At 34.8% G+C, this 22,870-nt stretch overlaps 1 protein-coding gene across 1 annotated transcript in view; it reads left to right on the top strand.

Annotated features, from left to right (window-relative positions):
- Positions 1-2,485: 2,485 nt before the first annotated feature.
- The window catches only part of ENTREP2 (endosomal transmembrane epsin interactor 2), an 88,926-nt gene continuing 68,541 nt past the window's right edge, over positions 2,486-22,870 (top strand). Inside the window, exon 1 of the mRNA XM_085303315.1 lies at positions 2,486-2,538. The gene's annotated coding sequence lies outside the window, so the exon portion shown is untranslated. The remainder of the gene's footprint in view (positions 2,539-22,870) is intronic.

The following is a 22,870-nucleotide window of genomic DNA, read 5'->3' as shown; positions in this document are numbered from 1 at the left end:
TCACATACAATATGCTGAAGTCACACAATACACTGAAATTGCACACAATAAAAGTTTAAGTTACACTTAGCGGAATATGGCAATTTCAATATACAGCTAAGTTTCAATACAGATATGATTCCCGTTGCCAGTCTCTATAATATGCTCACCATCATGACACTGGGTCACCCCAGTCTCTGGGGAAAAATGCATGGCTTGAAACCASTTCAAGCCCATTGCTCTCTTCAAAGTTCTTCGTTAGTTGTTCAGTTTTAATAATCTCTACAGGGCTGAGCTATGTTTACAGCCCCCCCCCCCATCCCCTGCCAGTCTTGCTAACTCAGGGAGACATTCACACTCTTTGGATTAACTCAGCAGAAAAACATTTACACGACAAGCTGATCCACTCAGCTGATGTAGCCGGTTATCTAAAACAAAGGCCTCCCTTTGGTCCCCTTCGTGCTGAGAGGAATTCAGCTTGCTTTGCAACAACTGTGGTTGTTCGCGCCTGACGTTCTTCCCTGAGCTTCACAGACACGTTGCCTGAGCAGGTCCCCTTTGAGCTGCCTTCCCATGTAGGTGTTTTTTGGCTGGTCACAATGTTTCATCAAATTATATTACTGGAGTTAGTACATGCCAGTTTTTGATTGTCCTGTCCCTGTAACATTATAGTTGTCTTTTTGTCTGTGTTCTGAAAATTTCTGCCTGTATTATCCCCTTAAATTATTCTGTTCAGTGTGAGGGGCAGTCATGTTGCTTTGTATGTTGTGGTACAGGAGATTAGTTGAAGAGAAATGTCTCACCCTCCTCCAGCCTGCAACTATTGTGCACTAGATGGACTGTTTCCAGCCTGRTTCCCGGTACAGTGTACGTTGCTTCAGCTGTGACTAGATTATAGGTGTATTTTAAGTTATCGTGCTCTGTTATTGTTATACCCAAAAGATTGCTACTAAGGCATGAAGCTGAATGGGAATGGTGACTGTCTAACACTTGTATTTCAACCAAACTTGAATGCAGTCTTGTGAGAAAGGGCATTCATTAGCTTCTGGGCTTCCTTCCCATCAATTTCAAAGGTCCGAAGAAAGCAATAGAAGAGCAATGTTAAAACTTATTCTAATGACTTGCAGGAACGTTTCATAACAAATACATGGGCTAGCGAAGTATGAAAGTTACTGTTAGTCAAAAAGTTTTTTTATACAAACTGATGAGAAAAAAATGACACTGCAGAATAATGTAATAAGTATATTTGTTGTTCATTGTTTTCTCTACATTTTATTTGTATTCTGAATTATTAATTTTTTGATTAAGTGTTCTGCTGAAGGTCTTTTTCTCCTGTTTTGTTCTTACCTCAAGGTTGATAGCACCCACCACATCTCTGTCTCTCCATTTAACTATATGGAAAGCTTAAGCTGTCTCTAGCTTACAGATTACATTTAAGTACCTAGAATTAGTTTGGATATATCAAGATCTGAATTCAGCTTGCTTTTGGCTTGGAGAGGAAGGACATACTTTTATTTAGAAACTAAAGAATGTTAATATGGAACAAGCAAGTTCTGAAAAKCTAAGAAACTGCTGTCACTTGCTATAGTAGTTTTTCAGTAGAAGATTGAACCCAAATGCTTGGGATGGGTGTATCTGTATATTAGTAAGTTTTATATAAATATATATATATTTGTTTGCTTCCAAAAATAAGGTCAAATATTTGTGCTTATACGGAAATACAAGTTCTTATATGGAAAAAAAATCTGATTGCTGATTGTAAATATTTGCATCATAGATATATTTCAGTTAGATTTTAAATTATAAGTACCCTCCCAAACCAGATTGGGTGCTACAGAGAGGGTAGGGGGCTTCATTATTGGAATGAACAGTCAGATATTCTGTCCTTCAGCTTGTTATGCTGCTGCCTAAGAACTATCAGTCACTTGGTGAGTCAGACATTTTCTAGGGCATAGTTCTTCCATTGAAACAAAAGTCTTTGTGAGAAATCACATTTTTGTAGCAGTATCAGGTAAATAATGTTAATTCAGGTGCTGTTTGTGAGTAAATGACTGCATTATGCCTGAGGAATGGTTATGTGCTAACAAAATTAGTGATTGTCCCATCTTTATTCCCCCATTTGTGTGTTTGTCAGAGCTATTTTTTGCTGTTGCTAAGAGACTACAAGAAAATCTACCCTGAAAGGTTTTTCTTCATTAGCACTGAAAATATTTGGGACTTGGGGCGAATGTGTTTGAAGACCTATTCTGAACTGATCAGAACAAATTAGATCTGGCAACTGGATTGAAATTTGCTTTAAAAACACATCAACAGTACTTTTGTGTTTAATTCTTTTTGAGAATTAAATGAAAACAGTGTATCTTTTAGCTTTTTGTTTCCAGCACTCTAGAAATTCGCGGCATGACTATGTATTGCCCTTTATCTTAACATTTTTGTCTTATTTTTAAAAAATGCCGATATAAAACCCATGTCTCTGTGGTGACTCTGATCTCTCTATTACAGGTCTTGTTATCAGGATTGATCGGTGTTGTTTCATGGAAAAGGCCCCTTTCACTTGTGGTGAGTGACAATGTTGCTTTAATTACATTAAACAGACTTTAAATCAATGACCTGTAGTGACCAAGGATTCTTTGCAAGTAACTTTTAGTTGTTCTATCTTTATATAGACCTGTGTCAGTTAAGTTTCTAGTTTTAGACTTAGGTGTCTTGCCACTTTACAGTGTCACAAATTGACATTTTAGTAAGGATTTCGAAAGTTTGCTATAGATTGTAACCTCGCCTTGTATTATTGGTTGATGATAACTTCCTAAGTGTAGTAAACTGGACAGTAATATACTTCCTGCAGTGTGTGTATGTGCTAGCATAATGGTATAGTGTTATATGCTCTACCAAACTATTATAAACAAAGAAAAAAAGGCTGTAAAATACTCCCATTTTTGGAAATACATTTCCACTTAATTAGTAGATTCCATTTATTATTGAAGATATATATGTCGTCTTGTACAGATAAAGAAATAATTGATTTCATGTATTATTTTCTGCATTTAGCTTGAATAGGATTCATCTAACCTGAACTGAATGATGTTAATTTTGTGTGTATGAATTAGGAAATAATTCAGAGAAACCTGAGTGCTGTTATGTTAAAGGAGCATTTAGWGGTCCTTACTTAATCGAAACTGGACAGTAGCCTGAGCAGAATAATTTATCATGCTTCAATTTGTCAGGTAGATTTCTCCTCAAGTACAGGTATTCTATCAGAGGAAAAAATGGTACTTGGAGCTTGTCCCTTAATCGGATGTGGAGATTAATTTAGGAAAATGATTTTATTTGGTAAGAGCAAGTAAATCTTGGGCATACTTTATTTTAGAATACAAAACATTGCTAAAAATCCAAAATGCGTTAGTGATAATTAGACCTACGTTGTATATTGTGACATTTTACCTATTTTTAATATATACGTGTTACAGGAATTGGAACACTTGGAACAAATAAACTGTACTAAAGTTCTGGTTTATTTGCAACAGGAAGAGTACATGCTTTGATGGCAAATTCATATTGCAATTAATAGACCTGTAATTGATGACCACTTCAGATATTTCATGTGCTTATAAGGCTTTATAATCAAAAATTGAAATGAACTGAATAATTTCATGTAGATAAATGCTAGCTCATCTAAATTAACGATTCTTACTCATTAAGAGACTTACCTTTATTGAATAAATATAAACAGGAATTTACTGCTTTCTTATTATGTAGTTAAGCATGTAAAGTATTCTTTAAATTGAACTATATTAAAACCGTATTTCCCATTGTACCTGCAGAGTAGGTTTGCCATAACTATGATTAATACATGGAGCTGAATGTACAAAAGTACTTGGGTGTGCAGCTGTGTGACAAAYTGTGCAGATGCAGGACTGAATTTGCAGGCTTCTAATTTTGTTTTGTAATGTGACATTACATTTTTTTCTGTAAAAGACCTTCTATCCCAAATCTCAATTAAATACTAAGAGTTAACAATTGTTTTTGTATATTTTGAGTCAACATATGATTTTCTTTTTATATTTCACTTTAACGACCATTTCTCTGTATAAGCCACACTTCAGTGGAAATATTACCCTGACTAGCTGAGTAGATGAAGAATATGATTGAAATCTTCATTTTATCACTTAAYGTATAGAATTTGGGAATAGCTTTTAAACTTGTAGCATGCATTTAGGAATAGAAAAGCTGTTAGTATGATTTGAATGTAATTTTGGATTACTAGATGGATTTTCATTCAACACAAAGAAAAGTTATGGCACCCCCCTGCCCCGTATCATCCGTTTGAACACTGATTCTGTTATCACTTGCCCTGCTCTTTGATCGCAGTACAGTTTAGGACTGCAAATAAAAGAGGATAAAGATCTCCTAATATTTTATCGGTGTTGTCAATTGGCAGTTCCACTCATAAACATATGTAGTCTTCAGAGTTAAGAATAAACTTAGAACCATTTTATCTCTATATGCATCTCCATGTTACATTGCTTTTTCATTAGATCATTTCATAGAATCATAGAATGGTAAAGTTGGAAGGGAACTCTGGAGATCATCTAGTCCAACCCTCAGCATAGCCCCGTACAGGGATTGAACCCATGACCTTSGCATTAGCAGCACCATTTGAGAGGAATATTTCCTGAAATGGATTGCTAATAGACATTATCTGTGTTCTTTTCTACTTTATTCTTCCTTTTCAAATTCCTATGCTATAGTAGCATGATTCATGTTCCTATCAAAATATCATTTATTGTTAAGGTTTATCTATATAAATGTTTACTCTGATAGTACTTTTAAATATGTCAGACAGTGTAATGACAGAGTATATGCTCAGCTATGAAGGGTTAATAGAACTAACATAAGAGTGTTTGTAACTTATTCAGAAATTTGTTAAAAAATCTACTGTAAGATCTCATTAAAGTCAAGACAATAACCATTATCTGAGCAAACACGTACAACATGCAAGGTTCAAACATTTTTTTGAATATTGTTCATCATCTTATGTGTGCTAATAGAATTGCAATTAAACTGTTAGCACAAAACAATATTAGATTCAAATCAATGTTATTAAAATGTGAGATAATTGTGTTAATAAGGGTATATTAGCAGGTAGATATTACTTTTGCAAAAGTGTGCATACGTATGTAACATTTGTAACATAGTTAATGTAGGCCCATGAAACAAGGATATAGCTGAAAATATACAGAGTTGAATTAACAAGAAAAAGCTTAATTTGAACTTTATCTTTCAGTATTATGAACAAAAACATAATGTTTTAAAACATAATGAACTAGTGCTAGAACTTTTGAGATTTTGTTTTGCTTTTGCCTTTCATAAGTAAGATTTCTTTATTACTAAAGAAAGGACAGGTAGWGTCTTTGCTTTACTTGTTTGGTGTTCTTGTCTTTGTTTTGAGGGTTTTTTCTCTCTAACTTACCGCAGATGAACTTTCTACAATGCAGAAAATTGCAAGATGACAAGATAAATGACAAATGAATGTGTGTAAAATGAGGCTAAAATGAAGCAAATCAATGAAGTTAATGAATGCCTATGAGATAGGTAGATTTTTGGCTAAATTCCAANAAAAAAAAAAAAAAAAAAAAAAAAAAAAAAAAAAAAAAAAAAAAAAAAAAAGATTAATTTGACCACTGATGTGCACATTAGAACATACCAAAAGGCTGATAGCTCATAAGTAGCTTTTCATCAAATAAAAATATTTGGAATTTGTCGGACTCTTCCGTTTAATTTTGGAAAAGCAAAGAGTAAAAGTTTAACCTGTATGAAAATGCATACATAGGATGGGATTGGCCATTTTGTTCCCCCAGGTATTTCTGTGGTCATCTCTTGTTGGGTGGGAGCTGAAAAAGCAGAAACAAACTTTTTTTCTTCAGTTGTTACCAAATAGGAGTATGGCCTGATGTGCTGTTTTCTCTACTAGTCCATCAGTAGTGTGGTTCATAGCAGATTTAGCAGGTTTGTAGTGGTTGTTTCCTACACCATGCAGATTAGTAACAGTGAACTAAATTTTGGACTAAATTTTTGATCAGCGTAATTACAAAGTAGTTGATATGCTTGGGTTTATTCCAATTTATCTTATTCCATCTTCTGAGCTTTGTTAAAAGGATTTTCTTTACCTGGTACCTGGTACCTGCACATTTATTTGTTTTATGTTTTCCTGCCCACATATTTATCACAAACTGTTAAAGCTAGGATAGTTCCTCTGAATTGAGTGCTAGTTTAACTGTGAAGTCTAACCTAGGTGTTTTCAAAAGTAGCTGCTGTTACAGTTCTAGTAAAAACTGTAGGTCGAACTTACAATGGCAGAGAACACAAAGTTCATGTATCAGAAATGTTATTCAGGCCTTTCAAGGTTTGGCATCTCTGATCCCTGAATGTCTGGATGTTTTAAAATCAGCCAGTCTTTCAGATACAGATTCTTTCAGTGAAATCTAAATAGGCAGTTGTGTTCAGTAACAGTCATGGAAAGAAATACAAAAGGGGAGAAATAATAAATATAASTATTAATTGTCTTTCAGAACAGCTCACCTTTTTAAAATCTGTTCTAGATCACTTATTTCCAAGAGTAAACTTACTGCTACTGTGAGTGAAAACCTGATTGTTTTTCTTTTGTATTTCTGTATTTGCACTTGATTGCATAATAATCAGTTGAAGGAGTAGGGGGCATAGACAATGTTTTTCCCTCTCTGTAATGATACTGTGCATTAACCATTGCTAATTGATTGTTTTGCAATGGTTGCATAGTGTCGGTTTTCCCTTGTTGAATTGCAAATACCTTTTAGCAACTGGAACCCACATGTCCACCCTACGATTGCAATTAATACTGCATAACTTTACAACCTTATAGCATAAAGTCCCATCARCGTTCTGATGAGTTGTATTTCTTGTGATCTGCTAGTACAATACATATGCAAATATATGCTCAGTAATTATCTTTTTACATTATTTATAGTATCATCGGCTGTATAATCAATTCCAATATACATGGCTTGTTTGTTGCAATGTGTTGCAAAATATGACATTGAAAAGGGCAATACCTGATAAAAAGATAGCTTCATAATTTGAAGCCATAAATAAGGTTTTACAAAATTAAATCTTAAACCAGTCTGCAAGCTATGCTGTTTTATATGATGTTTGAAAGCTGTGCAAAAATCCTCTGATGATATTTTAAGGTGCCAGTTTTCTGCTAATACTGTTTTGTTCACCTGTGTATTCATCTCTCCTTTTCACAGAATCTTTTATTGGCAAACTTATTATTTTCTGCAGGCAAAAAGAGAAAGTTGAAGAAATAATAAGCATATATGGTATCAACAGTTAGCTTTTGACTGAATCTTATGAGGAATGCATTTCATAGTGTTATCATAGAAATTAAGAGGTGGTTTTGTGGTTTGCCTCTTTGGAACCAAAGTCAAAACCGAGAATAGTTCTGTGTTTACAAGAAATTGCCATAACTGGAGTTTTGTACTTTATATTCCATAAAGGTTTACAAGTGCACAGACAGTGAAGAAATTTTGCTGTGATGCTAATGTGCATACATACGTGAAGGCTCCCAAGCTAGAGTAGTGTCTTTGCATAGCTTAGTGCTCTGAAGGATTCGCTAAATTATGTTGATTTGTCTGAGTTGTATTTGGTCACCGTCTTATGTTTCCAAAACACTTTACATAAACACAGAACAGTATCTCTGTCATCAAACCATCAAACTAGTATTTACATTTTCCAGAGGAGTCATCTGGGAAATGAAGACCTTATTTTAAATTACTTCTGGATTAATTTCAAACAATGATTTCCACATATAATATTCAGATGTTTCTGCATAAGGCTTTCTGCATTTTTAATTATGACATCTTAGAGCATTTGTACTGCTTTGAGGAAAAGTCCCTTATTTAAACACTAAATCCTGGGTGTGTCAGTAACTACTGCTGAAAAGGACTGCAATAAAGCAGAAATTTGCTTCCTCATGGTCTTGAATAGAGGTTATTTTGTCTTTTGTTTATACCCTTTAGAATTTGGTAATAATGTCCATGCTATTTCTGAAAGATTTATTAGGCTTTAATTTAGAATCAGTGGAATTAAACAAAAGAGATAACATTATTGTAATAATGGTAATCAGAATCCAGTAAAACAGTAAAATATTGATTATCCAATGATTTAAGAATTAAAACAGCATGTTGGATCCTTGTAATTTGTAATTTTGTTTCAGTCCAACTGTAATTTCTCCTCCCCACCTTTTCACCATCTACAAACATTTCTTTTCTAATTGCAAACCAGAGGTCTCAGCATTATGGTTAGGTTTTTATCRATTTTCAGATTTGCAAAGTGTCCTTTGTCAATCTTGCATTGAATTCCATCTTAATAAAGTCTTTAAGGAAGGAAAAGAAATAGTGTAAATAAGGACTTTTCACTTCAACAGAATGAGTAATTCTAAAGCTATATATTAAGAATTAATCATATGAAGGTATCCTGTAGTATGTTTTTCATTGAAAAACTCTTGTACGTGGTGATAGATAGTTTCAGATGTGTTAGGCGCACATATATTTACATACATATATATATATATATATTTATGTAGGGKTTTTTTTGCATATCGTCAATAGTTGTTTCTAATTTTATTTAAATTTATCGATGTTCACAACCAATTTAACTCTGTCATTGCCAGGAATCTTTAGAGGTTTTTGTGTTTCCTTGCTCATTCAGTAAGACAATTAAAAATATATGCCAAGAATTGCTTTGTGTTAGCATAAAAGTTCAAAAAATGAGGGCAGGGAAACAAATAGAAAAAGAGTTTTAAAAGCAAATTAAATAAAATACGTTATTTTAGAGGGAGGTGGAAACAAAAAYAGGGAGAGGGTTATTTTTCTTGACTGAAGAGTGTTGCTAAACTGACATCTGCAGACCAGGTCTGTCCTACTACCTTTTATTGAAGGAGATGGAGAATGATGAAATCGGTTCAAATGAACTACTGTTTCTTCCTGTCTGTCCTCCCCACCTTGATATAAGGGGAGAATGCACTAGCATGTGCGTTGACATAGTTAATTTATTAAGCTGTAGCTGTTGCTGTATCTACAAGGTTTATGAATGGGTCTCAAAAGAGTGAGAAAACTTGTGTAACTGCTAAGATTGAGCTACTTCGTGCTGAGCTGTAATCTGTACTGTGGGATTATTTGTCTGTTGTAGTCTATCGCAATTGCACATCTCTCTGCACGAAGGAGATTGATTCAACCTCTGAATTCAACAGAAAGCTTCTCTTCAGATTCTTCTCAGATCAGACCCAAGAGTAAACTGCTGTGAAATGTCTCAGACTGCCCCCTAGCCAGAATCAATGAAATACCAAACTGGCTTTGTTAGAAAATATCACTCTTGGGCCAACTCAGTAGTTTGCTGCAACAAGAGGGCTTTTTTCCTCGAAGTCCAGTGAAATATTTGAAGTATTTGAATATTTGACTCAATTTTTCAGAATAAGTTAGTAGAAAAGATCTGTACCTGCTGTAAATAAGAAATTATTAATGGTTTTAAATAAACGTATCTACATATGCACCCACTCCACAAAATGTGTGATGCATAAAACCAGTCTAAACATTTCCTCATTAATCTCCTGTTACTAGGTATCATCACTGATTATAGCAGAAACAACTAAGCTCAATGAACAGAGGATTCATGAAATATATCAACATAACTTAAGTTTCCTCTGCTTGTCTCAGTGATGTGGGATGTTGAGATGTCCCGAGACATAATACTTAACCTGAAGTCCTAGTGTAGCTTAAGTGCTGAGACATGTATTTTTCAAAAACCTGTTTGGTAACTGTTTACTGCTTTCTTTTAGATGAAACAGCAAGTCATGTGTTCATTAGCTTCACTGAGACTTGTATCCCTGTAACTTGATACACTTGGGATTTAAACACAGAACAACTGCAGGTGTTTATCCAAAGAATAGTGAACCAAGTTGCCATGAGTAGCCTGCCTTTGCTAGCTCCCGCCCCAAGAAGAGTTCAGCAAGAGCTCTCCACAGCTGGTGGCTGGAATCTAGTGGTGGCACCTATTTCTGACCCTTAGAAGCAATGGCATTTTTCTGGATACAGTGTTTGACTACTCCTTTCTCCCACAGTGGCAGAAGTTACGAAAGTTAGATATCAACAAAAGGATAGAAGCTTAGCCAAAAACAAGCTTTATCTCTTTTTTTTTCTATACTGAAAGATTAAGAGCAAACTCACTCATCCCCATGCCCCAACTCATTAAAGGTTTGTTTGAAGAGAAGAGTCTTTCTACATTTTTTTTCCTTAAAATCTTCATAGTGTGTTAATCAGTTAACACCTTTTAATATTATGAGCATCATGCCTTAAAAATGGTTAATATTTTATCTCAATCTATGGATATTTTTCTTTCTTCCAGTAGACTAGCAGAATTTTGTTCAATTTGGCTGCAATTCAACATTAATCAGTCATTAATGTGCTGGTTCCAAATATAAAAAACATGCAGGTGAGTGTCAGTTACCATAAACAAGAGGAAAAAAACATAGCTAATAGGCGGTTTGTATGTTAATCGCATTGGGTCTGAGTTTGAGTTATTTAAATTACTACCTTTTTATTTGAGCAGTATTTGGTATTTTGCCATAGATTTAAAAGGTTTTTCATTGATTTTTTTTTTTACTTTGAGATTTTAATGGTCACAAATTATTTGTGTGACAGCTTCAAATCCCTTTTTTATAAAATAGAAATTACTGATTTTTTTGAACAAATTTGTTAATATTCAAATCTCTCAAAAGATGCGACTGAACAAATTTCTTCAGATAACAACTGGTGCTGCCTAAATTTCTCACTCTTTCTGTTTCTTACTTGGTGGATGCAAATTTTGTATGTTGGTTCTGGTAAGCGGTAGGAATATTTTAGTTTTTATCCTCCGATAGTGTAAACTTGAGAGAGACTTACAAGAAGATTATAGCCACTACTTTCCTTGAAACAAATTTCTTTCCTAGTTACAGAATAGAATAGTTATAGAATTTGGTTCCAAACCCACATTTTATGAGACTGTTACAGATGAAAGTCCATCTGCAGAACTACGGARGCATACAGAAGGATAAAGTAGGAGTGGGGTGGTTAAAGTAATACTTTATATAGAGACTAAGAATATGAGTTGTAGTATTTTTCCTATTATGTTTTGAATCTGATCATATCTGCTAGTTTCTTTTTTATTATCCCTGAGCATCACTTGTACAGACAGCAATGCGAGAGTCTGTTTAGAATGAAGTTTGGTGAGAAGTGYGAACTGTGAAGAGGAGGCAGTGAAGAAAAAGGTTATATAAGAAAGGAAGGAATGTAAAGCTMGACTGGGAGAGAGTTCCTACTTATAAATTACAGCTGTCATGTAGTAAAGTTATTGCTTTTTAAATTTATTTGGCATGCTAATATGAAATTGCAGTGTAGTGCTCTGTAGACTCTAAACTATATTTATGTACCAAGACACTAAGACAAGTCATACATTTTTCAGAGTTCACCACTGATATTTCCGTAATCATTTAATCATTGATTTCCTTTAACTTMTCTAAAGAAGTTACAAAAATTATTTAGTGTGGTTACTGGGCAGGTTTTTACCACTATTTTCTACTTCTCTTCCTACAGCATTGAATGTTTCCTATTTCTTTTCATATACATATCTTTGCAGAAGCAAGAGGATTGAGGGCTGAAAATAGGTTTCATTTGGTATACTTCTAGAGAAAAAAATATTCTTACCACAGTGATTAATAAAAACAAAGAAAAAGAATTATTTATTCTCACCAGACACTAAATGAAATAATTGTGGCACATTTTATTATTGTTGATTCCCATTTAACGTTAAAGCTGTTTCTGGAAGAGTCTTGTCTGTATCACTACAGCAGAGTAAAATACAGATGCATGTCCTCTGTATTTTTTTTAGAAGCAAGCCAGTCTATTTCTAATCTTTCTTGTGTTATAATTTTTACCATATACAACCGGAAAGCCCAAGTTCATTTAATGTTCTATATCAAATTGCTTGAAAATTGTATTTCCACATCCTTCTGTTGTTTCAAAAATATTTCCTTTAGCAATGTTTTATCCTCATATTTCGTGATTGTATCTCCCCTCTTTGCCTTAAGGGATTTTGTCCATTTGGCTTGCTTCATTTATTTAGTATACTTAAATTCAGGATATAAAATTATATATGCATACTTCTGACTTCATGCCAGATGTGTGTTGATACTGGAATGTAAAAGCAGGAAAAATAGATGTTGAAATATAAAAATGTAGAAGCAGGTGAGTTAAAAACAAAGTTGCCCAAGATCAAAAGTCAGTGCTTTGARTTCTTTATTTCACCTAAACTGTTATTGTTTTCCCTCTGTTTTTAAGTAATTTTCATAACAACCCACCCTAAAATAAATAACAATGCGATTGTGTGTGTTTACACCATGCTATCTGTCTRTATTTATTATCCAAAAGACATCTCTTAATAGGAAATTGTATCAATCTTTCATTCATCTGTAATTGGAGATATTAGCACCGTTGCTGGCCAAATACCTAAATTCTTTTTATTTTATTTTCCTGATAGCTGCTTTATATGAAGTCTTTTTTCCTACCTTTTAAACTATTAGATTAGGTAAATAAGGGAAAACCTATTTGCTAATATTAAATCACAKTTTGCCTTTTAGGCTCTTAAAATTGTCAGAATTTTTTTGTTTTAAACTTCAAGAGTGTTAAATCCTGCTGAAAGGAGTATCAAACTAGAGAGAAAATTCTGCAAATATCCATGGCGGCAATGAAGATGCCTACCTCTGAATCTGTCTGCCTCTGAATACAGATGATTCAAGAGCTGTAGTTCATATGAAGATGCCAAATTATTCTTCTTGGAAGCAGTAATATAAATAGAAAATGCAATTAAAGAGGATCTAGCTTACTGATTTCTACTTACTCTAAAAATATTTTTCCATAAAACAAATACAAAAAAAGGGGTGAGGACATGTGCTGTATGTGTATTTGTGCGAAGCAGTGATGCTAAGGAGGCCCATTAATACGAACTTAAACTTCTGTGCCCTCGTTGTTTCCTGCTTTTGAGAGAAACTAGCATGTTGCCTCTCTGTAGGTAAGCGCAAGTAAGCCTTCACTCAACTCTGTTGATAAATTGGTCCAACAATTAATAGCTAAAAATTATGTAACTGTGTAAAGTTACATACGTAACTTCATATTATGTAGGTAATTGTGAACTGGGAATTGTACACTGATGTGTTTCATTTGTCACCCAGATTGCCTTACAGAAATTGGAATTTTTAAAAGATTTTCATTTCAAATTTCAGCCAGTAAAATTTCTCAATTTTGATCTTTTTCATAAAARTAGGAGATGAGTTGCTGCTTCAGTCTGTAGCTCACAGGGAGAGTTAAATATCTAAATAAAAAAATCTTCTAACTTGTCTTCATATATATGCAATCTTTATACATGACTTCAGAAAGCTGAAATGGATGTCTTTCAGAGGGCTGTCAGTCATGATGCTTGAAGAAGGAATAGCGTGATCCTGAAGTGTATGCTAGAAAGGAACGTACTCTGTTATCTGTACTGAAGAAGCGCCCAGAGACCGCCTGGGATATGTTAAAAGGCAGAAGTTAATAACAATAATAAAAAGTACTGAAGTAGGAATCATTATGATCACATCTAATTCAGGTTTTTGAATCAGACCTGATATGTCTCTCACAAAGATTTGGTTTTAGCAGCTGAAATAAATCAATAATTTATGTAGTGGAGAGGCAACATTAGCATAAATGGATCAAGATACCTGTCTTCAAGAGAGAAAAACAAGTTAAAAACGCACAGACACCAACCAGGTGGCAGAGCCCAAAGGCATGCATCACCTTTTATGTCACTGTTGGCTTTGATACTTGTAAAATGTTGAGATGAAATGCAGATTATACCTCTGATTGTCATATCCCTCATCAGTCTCTGCAGTATCATTTTGGCGTGCATATTCCTTGAGTTCATTGATCAGGATGTTCATTAGGAACCCAACTATTAGGTAAACAGTTGTCTTAGAGACTAGAACAGTAATTTAAAGGTTACCAAAATATTGGATAAAAACAACACCTTACAAAACAGAGTTTTGAGAAGTTAGTGTAAACTGCTATGTGGTTAAATATTGACTATTGTTTGCTTTTAGGTATCAGGTTTTTTTGTTTGTCTGCTGCTTGGTTCCTGTGGGCTTAGGYCAGAGAAAATGTAGTCTTTGTGTTCTTATATTTACTTATTAGAAATCCCTTTCACTTTATTTAATTTTTCTTTTTTAGTCTTAGGAACTGCTGACAAGAATCCTGTAAGTAYGCAGAAAACTAGATGGAAATTTGTAGATACATTTTCCAGTGGAGGTCACGTACCTTTTGTCCTAGATAATACCTTAGCGCTTTTACGAATGTTGAGAGAACTAATGAGACAATGATTCTTTCTGCAGTTTGGGTTTACTGAGTATCATTTGACAAAGTTGCGATTTATACCTGTTGAGAAATAGTGTATAGATAAAAGTCATACTTTGAAAGCAGCTTTTTCATATTTAACCCCCTAGCCCAACACTCACCTGGCTTTATCACTTTTAGTACTATGAAGTGAATGCATTGAAATAAATTGTGCTGACTGATTACCCTTTCAGTAGCATACTGAATTTCTTGGATAAGTCTTTCCTGTACTTTGTTCTCAGCAATTGTATACTTTTCTAAATCTAATAATTTTTTTCAAGCTAAAATTTAAGTTGCTCTTTCCACTTTTACCAATTCTTCAATGAGTCATTTCTCTCGATTAAAGTGATATATTCCTTTCTATCTCTTTAGCAATTGTTTTGTACAAATCTGACAATAAATATACATTCTAAACTTGCCCAAAATATCTTTGAAGTCATAACATCTTGGCTGTGTCTGAAGTAGCCATAGCAGTGTGCAGCATTAGCAAATCCTATTTTCAGTCTGTTTTGTCTCATCTCCATCTTCAAACCTACCAGTGCAATCAAAAGCCAGTTCTGTTTTTTAGTTATTCCAGAATCCCATTGAGTTAAATCTGAATGATCTGTTTTTGCTAAATTCTTGAATAAAKATTTTTCCACCAAATCAGACTACCGAACATCAGATTTGGGACCTCATTCAATCAGCAGGTAGCTGCAAACAGCCATTCTTTCATTCCTGCTCCATACTCGTTGTATTCAGGGCTGTATGTGCCTTTCCTCCTTTGATTTTAGTAACTGTGCCAATGGTCTGTAATAGACCTCATGCGAGAAAGTCAAGTGCTGCCCTTTATCCTGATCCATTCCAGCACCCTACATGAAATGTGTGGCAGAAGCAGTGGACCTTTTTTGTGTTTTCTCATGTGGAATTCAGCTTCAYAAGTGCTAAAAGCACTTGGCCTAAGTGCCCCAAGGGAGGGCATCTTTGATTTGATGAATATTGTTCCTGAACTGGAGGCTTTATTCCCAAGAACATGTTGAAAAGCAATATGAGAACTATACTGAAGCAGGATTGGTTTAGAGATTTTTAACTACATCCTGATTTAGCTGTTCCAACCAAAACTGATAGTAGATCTTTCAATTTCTATTTTTTTTCCAGTTTCTACCAGCAATTAATCTTTCAGTAGGTAGCAGGACAACCAGAATACTTGTTTTTCCTTTTCCTTAGTGTTTTATTAATTTCCTTCTTTACATTTTCATCTGATCACTTCCAAAGACTCAAAGAAATAACAAAGTATATGAGAAACAAATGGGAATTTCTAAGATTTTTGTTAAATAAGTGTCCCTGATGAATAGCATAACAAGGTAAAAATGATAAATATTTCACATAAATATGCTATTTTTAGTGACTGGTTTTGTGTTTTAGTTTTCTGTGAAAATTGGGGTGGTCAGATTTTACTGGGTCACTTCTCAAAAGGTAAAAGATGTATATGTAAAATATAAATTTAATTTTTGATGTGCGTATCAAACATGCCCTACTCGTGTTTGTACAGTTGTTCAGAAAATAGAAGTTATCTGATCAATGATACTTGCCCTAGTTCAGCTTGAATTTTTGATTTTCGTGATCAGACTGTGGAAGTTAACTGCATATATTGTTTTATTTACTGTGAATTAACACAGTGAGATAAATGATGTTTACTCCAAATCTTTTAGACCTTAATAGAGCAGTTAAGCTTAATTGTAATCTCAKTTTAAACTGCTATAAACTCTGGAATTGATTTCTGGCTATGGTGTGGCTTTTTCTATRCTGTTATCATGCATTTGGAGTTTCTGTTAGACGGGAATAACTTTGGATGGCAAGGAGGTAGTTTGTCAAATAAGATCAGCTTTCTTTTCTGAGTCCCTCTTGATAGGATTAATGTGCCTTTAAATCTGCAACTTTTTTTTTTTTTTTTAAGAATGGACTTTTTGAATCTGTAGATTTGGGACATACTGATGCTATCTTGTTTCCTCTTACTTAAGCTGTTGGTCTTGGATTTATCCTACCTCTTCTTCTGCCTTCCTATCTGTCAACAAGTATAAATGTTGCCAAGAAGAAGATGTGTGTGTGTGTACATGCACATGTGAGTGTGAGGTTGGGGGTTCAAATGATGGCTGGAATTTTCAGCTGCGAAAATTTAACCTGTCCTGTGAGTTGYTTTCCCAGCATGTTCCCACTGTAGAGACTGCAGTTTCAAGCTGTGAGTCCATGCCTCTTGTTGAATTGAGTATGAGACCTGGGATGTATGGTCTTTAAAGTTTGCAACTACAGTGTGTGTAAATGCTAATTGCATTTATGTCCCACATTGCTTTTTGTACATAGATTAACATAAACATTTAGATTTTTAAGTGTGTTGTCTCACCCCTAGTTGTTTTTTCTGAAACTTCRTTCTTTCTTCTCTAGCAGAAGGAACCAATGATAGCACAACCTGCCCGAGTGCCATGTTATTTAGATGCTGTCCTTGGCTGCTTTCAGAATTTACCTGACCAAAGAGGAAGGCRAACAGAAATGGTAAAAGACCCAGTAAAACAGCAAACTGGAAAGTAAAGAAACAAAACTTGAGATGAAAATAGAGGCAGTGAATCAAAGATGTCCCTGTAAAGGGGAAGAAAAAGCAATTGGAGAGTGAAGCATCTATTCAGAATACATTTTCTGTGTCCCCTTTCACTCCTTAACGTTTCTTGCAGCTTTTTCTTGCCTGGGTCTGTCTGTCCATAGCTCTCTGTTACCTTTTCTATACCAACTGCCTGTTTTTGGGCCTAGCTGCCACCAGCTGTTACTTTGTCAGAATCAAAACCCCTCTGTTCAGCAGCCCTCTGCTAATTAGCAATCCCCAGGGGCAATAGTTTAAAAGAGAACGAGCAGCCTTTTCCTGAAGGGCAGGTGAAGCCTGCTGGGGCATAACACTTGCCCCCTSGAAAGGAGCATGCCTTAATCGCCCTCGCCCGGGCCGGCCGCTCCCGTGGCGTCACGTTCCCTGGCAGCCCTTAGTGCTAGCGCAGTGCCGCGACCCGTCACCGACCTAGGATCGGTGCTGCTGCTGGAGTGAAAACTGTGCTACGGGCGTTACCTTTGCCTCTCWGCAGTCCATCGGTAATTCTTACACACTTGCTAAATGTATCTGTTAATGGTTCATCCCTCTYGTTTGCTCTTTCTTTTAGAATTTGAGGCTGTGTCCCATCTGGTCCTAGAGTTTTGGCAACCTTTCCACATTCTGATTTCCTCAGTGCTTTCTTGGCATGAGTCTGCTTTCCTTCAGTATTTCTTTTTCCTCCCTGGGAAATTAATCTCTGCTTCTGACATCTGTCTTACTTCCTTTGTAAACACTGAAGCAAATAAATTAATTTTGTTTAGGGATGTCTGTCTGTCTGTCTGTCTGTCTCTCTCTCTCTCTCTCTTCCCCCCCCTTTCAGTAAAATAGTTCTGTTAAACTTCTTTAGAGGCCTGCTGCCTCTCTTAGTGATCACCTTTTGTTTCATACGCTGGAAATTTCAGAATATTTACCTTTGCTTCTGTAATAACCTTCCTTTTGGTCTTGAGTAATTTTTTCACGTTACGGATATTTTAGTCCCTGTACCATTTGTAGCTTCTTACCATACAGTCACTGGGAAACAAAGGACTACGTAATTCTAAACACAGAGTCCATTATAACTTTATCTTTTAGGCACAGCTATGAGTAGTGTAAGGTAAATGTATTTTGGAAGATGAATAAAAGCAGTGTGTTTAACCATATCAGCACAAGAAAGGTGACTAGCTACAGGAAGAGAAGTGTTAAAAGGCTAGAGAGTCACTCATTTTACAAAATTGCATATTCATAAAAGGAACATCACATTGGTGATCTGTATATGTGAAAGTTGAGAAGTGAAGTGCCATTGAGAAGTGCCATGAAAGCCCGTTGTTTAATTCTGTGAGTGGTATTTCATGAAAGTGCAGGGCAGACAGATGTCAAGGGGAACCAGCTGCCTGCTGGGAGAAAACAAGCCCCACATTCGCAAAGTAGAGGGAACATGTAATGTATGATACTGTAAGTTTATTATTACCTTTGGCATTATGACAAGTAAAAAGAAAAAAACACACCCTGTACTTGTGTTTGTGGTAAAATTAATGATGGAGAGCAAACATCCCCTTCCCTCCCTCCGAAAAACTATACAAACCATAATGAAAAGGAATTTGCGACAGCTAGTACCAAATGTGAAATATTTGAGGGACTCAGAAGGAGAAAATGCTGTAAAACTTGAGRAGGAAAGGATTCCTTTTGTTTTTTGTTTTTAAAAACTAATACTTGGGCAGTGAATAGTGAAGAAGGAAGTTGATTCAGTTCCAGCAGTACAGTTAATACCTGTAGGGATTTCTAAAAAAAATAGAAAAGGTAGCAAGGTAAAAGTACACTTTATCAGAAATTGTCTGGAAGCGATGGGGAGATAATCATGATATTTTTAGTTTTACATTACAAAAATGAAATATCAATACTTTAGCCACTGGAAGCTGATGTAATCTCAAGAATTTTGGAAGYACTGAAGCATCTTTACAGTAGAAAGAAGCTAGATATGAGCTGTGAGAGTAAAGGAGTTAATATATTTTAAAAAATGTAAATATATATATTGGTCAAATTATTTGCAAAAAAATGTTATTCTTCTATTTAGTTTGCACATTTCTATTGGTTTTGCAACCTTTACRTTGTAGAGAACCACTACAGAAGTGATTACATTGTCAGAGCTAATGTGAAAACAGATTGAAGGTAGAAACATAAACTATTTTGGTATCAGTATCAAGACAGATGTATTTTCAGATTTTTTTTCCCTGTCTGATTAAATATCTATTTGTAATTTGTTTCCTGTTGAGCATCTACGCTTCCTAGATTGAGACTTCTGCTAAACTCAGTTAAGCCCTGTTTATTAGCAGTGTGTAAAGTATAATCATTACAGAAAATTTTAAACTGAGGACTTCAAAGGACTTGAAATGAATTGCAGACTTAATTGGATTCCACAACTGAGAAAACATGTGTTTATGGTTCAGCATTTTAGTTGCTGATATATTGCAATATTAAATTGCTCAAAATGTTGCAAAATCTTTGGATAGAARTTATAATATCAGAAACAAGAGTAGACAATGCTCAAGTTAGTTATGAGTTGGATGCTCTGATTTCTATTGTTGCACTGGAAAGTAATACGGTTTTAGAGGTGAAACTATCACTTCTTACAGCATGTCTCTAGGTATATGGATAAATGCTGTTCAGAACAGAAGAAAGGAGTTTATTTTCTGCATGCTGTCATATTTCATATTTTTTTAGGATTTTCATTCAAAAGAATCTATAAATGTTGGGAAAGGAAAAGACTGGTATCTATAAATAACATGACTATCTCATTCTATTTAAAAGCACAAGCGCAAAAGCATTTTAATACTTTTTAAAATATAAGGTCTAATTTTTTTTTTTTACATAGGCAATGTTAGATAGAACCAGGCAATCTTTTTTTTTTTCGCAGACAGTAGAATTTTTATAGCAATGTGCAATTATAGTTATTATTTACCACTATTTACCCAGTAAGAGGCTTAATTCTAAATTGTGCATATTATATTGTACTCGGAAAAAGGAACAGTACATTCTTACCCCTGAAGAAACATAGTAAATAATACTTTTAAATTTGKCTTTTTCTGTCTTCTCTGTTTCATACGGTCATGCTCTTTAGGGCAGGGTRTGATCAAGCACACCTCAGAAAAGTGACTGTTTTGGCAGGGGGGTTCGTTTTGGTCATCTTTGTGCAAAGAAAGCGAACAATGCAAATTGTATGTTCAAGGTATTCTAGAGCCTTGATGTCCTGTATGTGTRTGGCAGTGAAACAGATTCACTTTTGCCTCTGAGACTTTGCARTTGTAGCTTTATTATTCAAAAGCCCATAAAGTTACTACATGTTATAAGCTCCTGCAATTTCTTTTCCTATTATGGCAGGGAGATGGACATCAGCGGCACAGTCCTAGACTCCAGAAAKATGTTTAGGTGAGGAGCAGTTCTTTTGCTTTTCTATCTCTGATTATACATGAGTTCTCTTTTTTGATTTCCATAGCATTACTTGTACAAGATTGGAAGGCTGATTGAGAGAAAAAACAGTTGGGTCTTTTGGCTTATCTTTATCTGTTGTCAGCTTGTATGTTTTGTGATCAGCATAACATGTTCATAAATATTGAAGACCAATTAACATCTCTTTTTTTTGGTATTCCATTTGAGTTGAATATAGAACCATTTATTTGGGAGTTTTTTTAATCAAAGAATCGATTTATGATATTTCTGCCCTTCTAAGAAAGAGAGTGGTAGCCATTTGACAGCCTTATTTTAAACTTACCATTCTGAAATAATTTCCTCCTATCCATTTTGCAGCTGAAAGAAGAACATAAGAAGGTTGTCATGTCACTTTTGTGATTCTGGGTTGACTCTGATTTGCTGTGGTTAGAGATGCAAACCAGCCATGTGGCCCCAAGCTACATGACAGATACTGTGGGACAGAGAGATCACTGCTCAAGTTGCAGGAATGGTGGCTGTTGGATGTGTTTATGTGGGGAGAGAGAAATGAGAAGGTAGGATGTTACTATGAAACATTTCTGTTTACCAGTTAATATTAAACTAATGGCTCTTGAGCTTTGCACAGAAGTTGACAACAGACCTTGCAGCTTTGGTCTTGCATGTTGATATGCCAATGTATTGAACAGAGAAATCGTGCATGAAAAACAGTGAGTCATCTGTCAGTCTCAGCTCACCAGGATATCTGAGTCAGTGGACAAAGGTTGTTTTGAATAATATGTTTTAGCCTTGCAAGGCAACAAAAAATTGCATTTAAAGTTTTCTGTCAGGAATTACCTTTTCTGTTTAGCAGTCAAATGAGGTTAAACAGTTGTTAGTCTTTTGAGATGTCTTAATAGATTGCCACTTTTAGGTGGCAGCTTATATGGTCTTGAGCTTAAATAGGTTTTAGCATCTGCAGTTAGCACGATCAAAATGATGAGAACKGATTTGTTTTAAGTTGGCATTTTAAATGAAAGTACAGTCCATGTGAATGATTTGCTGGTTTTATTCCCTTTGAAGAGACTTGTAGTTTAGAGCTTTATAACAAAGCGAGCACAGCACATTTTGAGTATACTTCCAAATACTGAGGAAAGTGAATCATTGCAGTTCTTTGCCCTTTTCATATTATTGTATTCAGCTCAGGTTAGTCATTCTACTGTTTTTCTTTTTTTTTCTTTTCTTTTTTTCCTTTTTTTCTGTTTTCTGGCTTTATTTTTATTATTCTTTCTCAGTTGGACAAAGTAGAATTGAGATCAGGAAAAAAAAAAGGCAAAGTGAAGTAAGCCCTCTGTGAGAGCTACTGATTCACTGTCTTTTACTCTTGTTGAATATGTTGATTCTTCCTGTCTCTCCAGTACCCTTCTGGGAAGCATGCGGTCTAGCCATCTATTTGCAAGGAAGAAAACAGCCAGGAAGCTGCCCCTTAAGCTTGCTTCTGATTTTGTTTTATTTCTGTGTGTGTAATTGTTTTGAACCAAAATTTACTTTTCTGCAATGGCAGTTCCTTCTCMAATTTCACTGAAAGTTGCCACAGAAGTTCCCAGAAAAATTGAATGTGTGAAGTACTACTGAAGTGCCTTCCGTATAAATGCAAATTCTGTTTTCCTAATACTTCTTTCCCAAATGCATACTGAGTCAATTTGGGGGCATTGAGACTTCCAGTTTTCTCCTTTAGTCTCCAGGCTTTCATGATAATGAATCTTAACATTATTGTAATGTTTAACATTATTGTAAATTATTATGTTATTGTAATGCACAGTACACTAAAAAAAAGCAACATTCATATAAATTGTACCCATTGTCAGTCAGTAGAGCCATAACTGAGATGTATTAATAAAAAGTGTTGCTGCTTTTCAGGGCTATTCAGGAATCAGTAGTATTCAAGGTTATTTCCCTTCCACCCTGCAAAGATAATCCATGATGCATGTTCTTAATTTTTCTTGGAGAATTGAGAATTTTCCAGGAGAACAATTTGAGGGTTCAATAACTGGAATTACTCTTACAACCACTGAAAAATATTAAAAACTATATTGGATTATATTCGGTCCTCCTTTCAGTTTCTCTCAAAGAATATAATTTTATTTGGCCAGATAGAATTCTTCTAATTCTTACTTAAACAGAAATATAAACTTACTAGAAAATGTACTGTGATTACCTACTACATTTTAAACTGAAATAAATCTTTTTAGTGAATATTGTTGACCTTGAAGTTGTGCTTTTGTATTTTAAACTGTCAATGGCTTTCATCCTTCAGATTCCATTTAAATGAAACCAATATTATCTACCCAGGAATATTCTCAGAACATTCATGAAATTACTTCCTGCCTTG

This window comes from Rhea americana, unplaced genomic scaffold (assembly GCF_003343005.1).
Source record: "Rhea americana isolate MKP2758 unplaced genomic scaffold, rheAme1 scaffold_2, whole genome shotgun sequence".
Classification (NCBI taxonomy): Eukaryota; Metazoa; Chordata; class Aves; order Rheiformes; family Rheidae; genus Rhea; species Rhea americana.
The sequence above is the reverse complement of the archived record's forward strand: the minus strand, read 5'-3'. Positions and strand labels throughout refer to the sequence as shown.